The sequence below is a fragment of the Acipenser ruthenus genome, chromosome 30 (genome assembly GCF_902713425.1).
Source record: "Acipenser ruthenus chromosome 30, fAciRut3.2 maternal haplotype, whole genome shotgun sequence".
Classification (NCBI taxonomy): Eukaryota; Metazoa; Chordata; class Actinopteri; order Acipenseriformes; family Acipenseridae; genus Acipenser; species Acipenser ruthenus.
This window is the reverse complement of record NC_081218.1, coordinates 6,954,724-6,964,473: the sequence shown is the minus strand read 5'-3', so window position 1 is coordinate 6,964,473 and position 9,750 is coordinate 6,954,724. Positions and strand designations below refer to the sequence as shown.

The 9,750-nt window shown below is 45.0% G+C and overlaps 1 pseudogene; it reads left to right on the top strand.

Moving 5' to 3' along the window:
* The first annotated feature begins 8,071 nt into the window (after positions 1 to 8,071).
* Positions 8,072 to 9,750, top strand: part of LOC117405203 (creatine kinase M-type-like) — a 9,178-nt pseudogene continuing 7,499 nt past the window's right edge.

The window sequence follows — 9,750 nt, the reverse complement described above, 5'->3', positions numbered from 1 at the left end:
ATGAACACAAAAAAGATGCAATGTCAATAAATGCATAGCTGGAAGGCCTGTGTTTTAAAATAAGTAGGATTCAATTTAGATGTACTGAGTTGGTTTTGTTGCTACGGTAATATTTTCAAGTAGTATTCTATTTCAGAACGACGAGATTCTGAAAATATCACTTGCCAATAGAGACGACAAGTGGACTGTAATACAGTACATGCTTTTAAATCGAGTACGTATTTGTGGCAAAGTGGTTAATAGTGTGCAGGTGCAGGTGATTAAAGAACACACAGACAATTGTAATCCAGGTGAAAAGGTTTGTTTTATTTGTTTTTGTCCAGTGCCTGTTTACAGTAAACAACAATTAAGGTAAGTAATACAGCAGTGTGTTTTACTTAATTTATAATCCCCGGGTTTGCCCTGCAAATAATAGTCCTGTTTTTAATATACACCCACACAAAACACTAATCACATACACAAGTCTATTAGTGTGTGAATTAGTGCTAGTTGTGCAAATGCAGTTCTAGTGATACGAGTGCACTGCTGTTCTGGGTTTGTGCTGGCATCAGCTCCGGAACGTGTTAGCTGTCAGTGAATACAAACAAACAAATAGACAGAACAAAACAAACACTCACAATTATTTCACCAAATACAGGTCCTTCCGGGTTACTTTACAATAACCAAAACGAAGGAACAGATAACATCGCTCGACCCCTATTTATACCATCACTCATGACCCCTTGGTAAACGATTGCAGCTGCTTTTTATGATCTGCAGCTGCCACATCATTCCCCCTCCGGGTCAGTGAGTTAGTGCACCAAAGTTCTGTCTCTTTTCTACGTGACCGACTTCCTTTTAACCCTCGGAACGAAGTCTCAGGCCACATAGTCCAGAGTACTCTGTTCCCGTTACTTAGCACCCTCACAGATCGAGAAGGAGATTTACCACCAAGAATCTTTGTCTTTCTGTCACACTATGTATATATATATATATATATATATATATATATATATATATATATATATATATATATATATATATATATATATTGTGAAATTAAGAGTGTCAAAGGGGTTAGAGACACAGAACGACCAGGAACTACAATTCCCAACAACGGGGCAAACATACCGTGCATGACGGGTAACAGCGGTAGCTTTAAAAAGCTGCGGTAATCAGCTAGAGGGGAGAGCGAGAACAGGTGCACACACGAGCCGTGGGACAGGAGAGTACCTAACCCAGACGAAAGTGGGCAGCGGCATTGGGAGTGAGATTGGGATATTAACCAGTGGTAACCCAGAGGAATACAATGTTAGCACTTGTTTCTAAAAACGGTACAGCATAGTAGGGCATTACACTGAAGCAACCTTGCGGACTACCATTGTCACCACTCGGAGAAAACCATTGTTTCTACAGCGGGACAGTGCACGGTGGTTTTACCTGGAAAACAACACGGCGGACTACAGGCTTCCCTGCATCGGAGCAACGCAGAGAACACGGATTGCTGTAGTGTGAGTACGCTGTGTTTTACCGATGATATGCTGGGAGCTACTGAAGTACGGGACTTGTGTGTATTCAAACAGAGTGCTTAAAGACTGTATCAAAAGCCCACGAACTGGGCAAGTGATTAACCCAGGAGAACTGTGTCCGGCTGGAAGTGTTGAACGGTGTAAAAATACGCAGGGACACAGAAAGGGTGATTTAAATGAAACACAACTTTATTGTATGTCCGGGGAACAGTGGAACCTGCAACAAAAGAGAGGCGAGAGTTAGAGAACGCTCAGTGCTCACTGTTTATCACCTGTATTAATTTTATTCTACACAGCAGTGTTATTACTTACCTTTACGAAAGGTTGGCCGGGTGTTGGGGCCGCACTATACTGCATACAGGCTTCCGGGGCCGTCGGGATTACAAACCTGTGAGTAGGACGGGGACTTCCACAACTCCACAGCGCCATCTGGTGGATGTCCGCGACAACCTGGAAAAGAGAAAGAAGCCACAATACCAAGCCAACACCAAAGAAACTTGGATACAACAAGCCATTACTTACCTGAGGGTCTCGCTCCACAAAGAAAGTCCTGGACTGTGTTTATTTGAGTTTGGTTATTATTTGTCTTGATAATTGGAACTTCTGTGTGTTCATTTGTGGAATATAAGAGGAAAAGAAAAATCATTAAAACAGAAATCTCCTTGGACCTGGGTCTCTGTCACGTTCTTCTGCACCAAAACAGGCACTACTTGCACATCTCATACTTATGTGGACTATACCAGTTCACATTTGGTGTCAGAGGGGATTTGCTAAGCCTGTAGTATCCATTACAGCACCCACTTGTCTGTTACCTGATTGCAGAAAATGGCTGATCTAGAAGCCCTGGTCCATGTGATCATGAATGCCACGGCTGCACAGCAGAACCTCACAGCCATACAACAGGAAACCAACCAGTTGCAGAATGAGCAGATACAGGAAGCAAAGAAGGAAAGGGTAGCCATTTTGCAACGGATGGAAGAACTGGTGAGCACTCCGGCTCCTGCGGCGGCCACCGCTTCTATACGGTCAACGCACGTATTGAATAAAATGACCAACGGCGATGACATTGAAGCATATCTCCTAGCCTTCGAAAGGATGGCAATTAGAGAAGGCTGGCCACGGGTGCAGTGGGTCGGTATATTATCAACCTTTTTAATTGGAGATGCCCAGAAAGCATACTTTGATTTGGCCACCGAGAAGGCCAACAATTACGATGTACTCAAGGCTGAAATCCTGGCCCGGGCCGGGATTACTACCGCTCTCTGAGCACAAAAGTACCACAGCTGGAGTTACAGCGGGTCCTTACCTCCCAGGTCCCAGCTGTTCGATTTGGTCCATCTGGACAATAGATGGTTAAAACCCGAAGTGAACGACAGTCACAAGGTCGTGGAATGGTTGGTAATGGATCGTTATCTCAGAGCGCTACCCCCAACGATGAGGAAATGGGTTGGCCAGGGGAACCCGAGCACATTGGACAACTTCATTGCCTTAGTAGAGCGCCAACTAGCGGCTAAAGAGCTAGTGCGCCCTGGGGCTTCGGGTCATAAAGTGACGACAGGACCAGTCAGTTGGAGACCACGTGTCCTAGACCAGAGGAGTAAGCCGCAGTCCACAGGAAATGAAGAGCGAGTACCTGTGGTGAAGGGACAGGGGCTCAACAGCAGCCGGGAGGGGATCGATTATTCTTTTTATCGCTGTTATAAGTGTAATCAAGTAGGTCATATAGCCAGGTTTTGCACACAAGACGAGCCTATGCAGTGTAATATGGGAGATTATTTGTGTGGTAGTATAATAGTTCCTGGGAAACTAGAAAGAGGGGTGCCCTACCTTGCCCCAGTAGAAGTAAATGGACGTGAGGTCATGGCTCTCATTGATACAGGCAGTGCAATTACCTTGGTAGTGTCCAATTTGGTACCTACCTTCCGATTGAATTATGATCTCAGTACAGGGATTATGTGTATACATGGCGATACTAAACCTTACCCCACTGCTCTGGTTGATATAACTTACCAAGACCACGTGTGTAGCATGAGAGTGGGCGTGGTTAAAAGTTTGCCGCACTCAGTAATCCTGGGCAGAGATTATCCCAGGTTTAAAAACCTGGTGGACATTAACGGGAAATTGAGTCCTCCCGAGTTAAACACTGAGGTGGGCAATACCACCCCTGAGAGTCTATTAACCTTATTTCCCTTTACAGACAGCAGCCTGTTTGAAGGAACGAGACCCAGTAAGACTTATAAGTCGCGACGACAAAGACGGTTAGAAAAGGGGTATGGACCGCAAGGTGCACCAGTCCTAGTGGGGGAACAAAGGAGGAGGCAAAGGAGAGAAACAGGCACCCAGTGTACCATCAGTGATATTATGGATACCACTGAGGAGGAAATAATGGATCTAGGGGAGAGTGATGAACCAGAAAACTGGTATGAACCTTTTCAACCCTCAGCCCGGAATTTCGGAAGGGAACAATCCCAAGACAGTACCTTAGTAAATATCCGGGACAGGGTTATATCAGTGAATGGGGTGCCAGTAGAGGGTGCTGTTGTGAATCCTAGGGAACACTTCATTATTAAGAATGATTTACTGTATCGCATTACTATGGTTAATGGCTCACAGGTGGAGCAGCTCTTGGTGCCCCAAGCATATCGTCTGACAGTCTTAAGGTTAGCCCACAATCATTTGTTTGGAGCACATTTAGGTAGTGAGAAAACGTTACAAAGGATTTGCCAATGGTTTTATTGGGTCGGTATTAACAAGATAGTGGAAAACTTTTGTAAATCCTGCCCTAAGTGTCAGAAAGCCAGTCCCAGACCACATTTCAGAGCTCCCCTCCAATCCATGCCTATCATTGAAGTCCCGTTCGAGCGGGTGGCCATGGATTTGATAGGACCCCTAAATAAGTCTGCTCGAGGGCATGAGTATGTTCTCATGATTGTAGATTACGCTACCAGGTACCCAGAAGCGATTCCCTTAATATGGCCTCTAAAACCATTGCAAAAGAGTTACTTCAAGTGTTTTCAAGAGTGGGAATACCCAAGGAGGTCCGTACAGACCAAGGGACCCCATTTACGAGTAGATTGATGAAAGAATTGTGCATTCTGCTGAAAATTAAACCAATTCGAACGTCAGTTTACCATCCTCAGACGGACGGACTGGTTGAGCGTTTTAATAAAACCCTAAAATCTATGCTCCGAAAAGTAATCGGCAAAGATGGGAAGGACTGGGACTTGTTGCTACCTTACCTAATGTTTGCTGTTCGGGAAGTGCCCCAGTCTTCTACAGGTTTCTCTCCCTTTGAGCTACTATATGGACGCCAACCCCGGGGAATTCTAGACATTGCCAGGGAGACGTGGGAGGAACAGAACACCCTAGGTAAGAATGTAATTGATCTCGTCATCCAAATGCAGAACAGGATAGATAGGGTCACACCCATTGTAACTAGTCACCTTCAGCAAGCACAACAACGACAAACACAACAATATAACAAAACAGCTAAATTGCGACAGTTTAATCCAGGTGATCGGGTTATGGTGCTAGTGCCCACACCCGAGAGCAAACTGTTCACTCGCTGGCAAGGACCCTATGAAATCATTGAACAGGTAGGCGAGGTAAACTATAAGGTACACCAATACGATAAACGAAAAAAAGAACAGATATATCATATTAACCTGTTAAAACTGTGGGTAGACAGAGAAGCATTAACGGTAGAGATCAACTCAACTCACGGTAGCTCAACGCCGTCCATAAATGAAGTACACCTAGGGGAAGAGAATCAAACAGAATCTATAAATATCGGCCCAGAGTTAGATCCGGAGCAGAAAGAGGAAATACATCAGATGGTACGGCGTAACCAAGATGTGTTGTCCAAGACGCCCGGCCAAACTAGTACCATACACCACCATATCATAACCCCACCCGGTGTCAAAGTCACACTTCGACCGTACCGTATACCTGAAGCGAAAAAAGTAGACATTAGGAAAGAGATCACATCGATGCAAGAACTGGACGTAATCGAAGAATCTTACAGTCCATGGAGTAGTCCCATAGTTATGATTGCAAAGCCAAACGGTACGTGGCGATTTTGCAATGACTTTCGACAGCTAAATAATGTATCAAAGTTTGATGCCTACCCTATGCCCCGGGTAGATGAGCTGATAGAGAAACTCGGAAAGGCAGAATACTTAACCACCCTAGACCTCACCAAGGGATACTGGCAGATCCCGTTAACTCCAGAATCCCGAGAAAAAACAGCGTTTGCTACTCCATGGGGTCTGTTTCAGTATAAAGTGATGCCTTTTGGGCTTCATGGGGCACCCGCAACATTTCAGCGCTTAATGGACAAGGTTTTAAGACCACACGTAGAATACGCCTCAGCCTATATAGATGACATTGTAATATATTCAGAATCGTGGGAAGGGCATGTACAGAAGGTAGAGGCAGTACTTAATAGTTTAAGAGAAGCAGGGTTAACAGCGAACCCAGAGAAATGCTTTGTGGGTTTAAAAGAGGCGAAGTATCTGGGGTATGTAGTAGGGGGAGGAAAAATTAAACCACAGGTTAATGAAATAGACGCAATAAAAAACGGCCCACCCCGCAAACCAAAAAACAAGTGAGGGCGTTTTTAGGTTTGGCAGGGTATTATAGGAGGTTTGTGCCGGAGTTCGTCACTATTACGGCACCCTTATCGGATTTAACAAAAAAATCGGCTCCAGTGAAAGTCAAGTGGAGCGCAGCAGCAGAGACAGCATTTCAGACAGTTATAAAAATCTTGTGTAACAAACCAGTGTTAGCGGTGCCAGATTTTTCAAAAATGTTTATTGTTCAGACAGACGCATCGGATGTTGGATTAGGGGCAGTCCTGTCACAAATGAAGGATGGAGTGGAACACCCCCTGATGTATCTGAGCAGGAAAATGCTGCCGAGAGAAAGAGGGTATGTGGTGGTGGAGAAAGAGTGCTTGGCAGTGAAGTGGGCGATAGAATCACTTAAGTATTACCTATTGGGTAGGAAGTTTCTGTTGGTTACGGACCATTCCCCCCTTAAGTGGATGAAAGAGAACAAGGAGCGGAATGCCAGGGTAACAAGGTGGTTTTTAACGTTACAGCCCTACAGGTTTGAAATTGAACATCGTAGAGGTAGTCAAAATGCTAATGCCGATGGTTAGTCGAGGGTACACTGCTGGGGTGATAAAGCCACTCGAACCAGTAGGTTAGAGCTGAGGAAAGGGATGTGTGAGATTAAGAGTGTCAAAGGGGTTAGAGACACAGAACGACCAGGAACTACAATTCCCAACAACGGGGCAAACATACCTTGCATGACGGGTAACAGCGGTAGCTTTAAAAAGCTGCGGGAATCAGCTAGAGGGGAGAGTGAGAACAGGTGCACACACGACCCGTGGGATGGGAGAGTACCTAACCAAGACGAAAGTGGGCAGCTGCATTGGGAGCGAGATTGGGATATTAACCAGTGGTAACCCAGAGGAATACAATGTTAGCACTTGTTTCTAAAAACGGTACAGCATAGTAGGGCATTACATTGAAGCAACCTTGCGGACTACCATTGTCACCACTCGGAGACAACCATTGTTTCTACAGCGGGACAGTGCACGGTGGTTTTACCTGGAAAACAACACGGCGGACTACAGGCTTCCCTGCATCGGAGCAACGCAGAGAACACAGATTGCTGTAGTGTGAGTACGCTGTGTTTTACCGTTGATAAGCTGGGAGCTACTGAAGTACGAGACATGTGTGTATTCAAACAGAGTGCTTAAAGACTGTATCAAAAGCCCACGAACTGGGCAAGTGATTAACCCAGGAGAACTGTGTCCGGCTGGAAGTGTTGAACAATGTAAAAATACACAGGGACACAGAAAGGGTGATTTAAACGAAACACAACTTTATTGTATGTCCGGGGAACAGTGGAACCTGCAACAAAAGAGAGGCGAGAGTTAGAGAACGCTCATTGCTCACTGTTTATCACCTGTATTAATTTTATTCTACACAGCAGTGTTATTACTTACCTTTACGAAAGGTTGGCCGGGTGTTGGGGCCGCACTCTACCGCAAGCAGGCTTCCGGGGCCGTCGGGATTACAAACCTGTGAGTAGGACGGGGACTACCTATCTTTGAATCTGTATTAATTCTAATTAACATTACTTTATATAAACTTATATTTCTATTATCATGCAATGCTGGCTCTGAGGATCAGTTTTGATTTGGCCTCCACAGCGCATCAGCATGCACAACTTTTGAATGAATTTTGTTTATTTATTTAAATGTTATATATTTATTGAAGTTAATTAGTTCATTCTTTTCTGTTATATATATATATATATATATTTAACAGCCATATTGCAATATATGTCTGGAAGTGTTTTTGCTGTGATTAATATCACTTTGTTCCTTGTGTCTCTCTGACGTTGCTGAGAAGCTGTTAGCTATGTGAATAATGCACAGCATAGCAGTCCTTGCTCTCTCTCTCTCTCTCTCTCTCTCTCTCTCTCTCTCTCTCTCTCTCTCTCTCTCTCTCTCTCTCTCTCTCTCTCTCTCTCTCTCTCTGACAGACCGGACTGTCAGTTCAGAATCTGTCCCCACCGTCCCGTCCCGTCCTGTCTAGGTTACAGGCCCCCCAACAGGTCACGTTTATGTCAAGCTTTGCCTTCCCAAATATCGAGTTGTGTCGGGGCAGTCCCGCCCCCTGGACAGCCCTGCCCAATGGGAGCCAGGTGGCCGGGTATATAAGACCCAGGGCAGTCTCCAAGAACTCGGGCCACTCCGATTCAGGCTTTGGTGAAAGGAACTGATCCCACGGAGCGTTACCTCTCTCTGACTTTCATTCTGTGCAGGTAAATCACCCTCTCTCTGTTTCTGTCTATCTGTCTCTCTCTGTATCTGTCTCTCTTTACCTCTCTCTCGTTCTCTCTCTCTACCTCTACCTCTCTCTCTATCTCTGCAGATCTGTTCATTTGCTCTTTGGTAAAGCATGCGTGCTGCAGGTTGAGGTTGAGACAGTGTTACTGATACGACTCCAGACAGTGGTTTGAAATTTATTATATATTCAGTTGCTCATTTATATCTCAATCTATTTAACTTATTAACTTTGCAAGTGGTTTTGGGGGGGGTGCAAAGGATAAAAATGTATCTGTGTAGAAGTGAGTGTGCAGAACAGCAGAACAGTCTCGTAATGCAAGGGCTTGTATAGAGCAATGAAAACAACCTGCATTGCTACTTACCGCCAGTGATCTGTGATCTATATATGTAGAGGCAGTATTGCTATTGTTGTACCTGTAACCCAGGATGCAGATTACTGCACAGCGGTGTGTGTGTGTGAGTGTGTGTGTGTGTGTGTGTGTGTGTGTGTGTGTCAGTGTGTGTCTTATTGAGCCCACAGTCTATATAAAACCTCTCTCCAGACTGCCCATGTGTGGAAGGTATCAAGAGCAAGGATGCATATTGGCTGCCTCCCCCCCACTCCCCCCCAACCCCCCCCCCCCCCCCCCCCCCCAACACCCTCTCACTCCTCACCTGTTTGGAAATAAAAGATCAAAGCTTTTCTATTTTGAGAGCTGGCTGGCTCAGTGGCACTGGGAGAGGTCAGCAGCTGCAGAGCAGCTCAAGGTCAGTGTGAAGGTCAGTCACAGGCAGGGCTGGACAGTGTGAAGGTCAGTCACAGGCAGGGCTGGACAGTGTGAAGGTCAGTCACAGGCAGGGGTGGACAGTGTGAAGCTTTAGCATGCTTTATTACACTTTGCTGTGCTTTTACTATGGGACACTTAAGATGTCAGTGTAAAGAGGCCAAAACAGGTGTAATATGTTCACTTTTCCTGGTTTTAGTCAGAATTCTAGCGGTGGTATTCTGAACGAGCTGCAAGCGGGATACTACATGTATTGGGACAACAGAAAAAAAGTGCATTACAATAATCAATTCTAGATGAAACAGAGGCATGCATTCGTCTATCTGCATCAGATATGGAAATAATTGGTTTAAAGTTTGGCTATAGTTCTCAGACTTCAGCATCTTCCCTACTTCAAGATACTTCAGTATCTTCCCTAATATGAGTCTGAAATGAGAGATCAGGATCAAGATGACCCCCAAACTTTTAATTTATAGTTTATGTTTTGGTTAGAGTCTGCAAGGGTCGAGCTCATGTAATTCCACATTTCCTTTTTGGTTGGTTCTGTGATCCCACTGGCATAACCTCTGTTTTATCTGAATTCAGCATTAGAAAATTCTGTGACATCCAATGC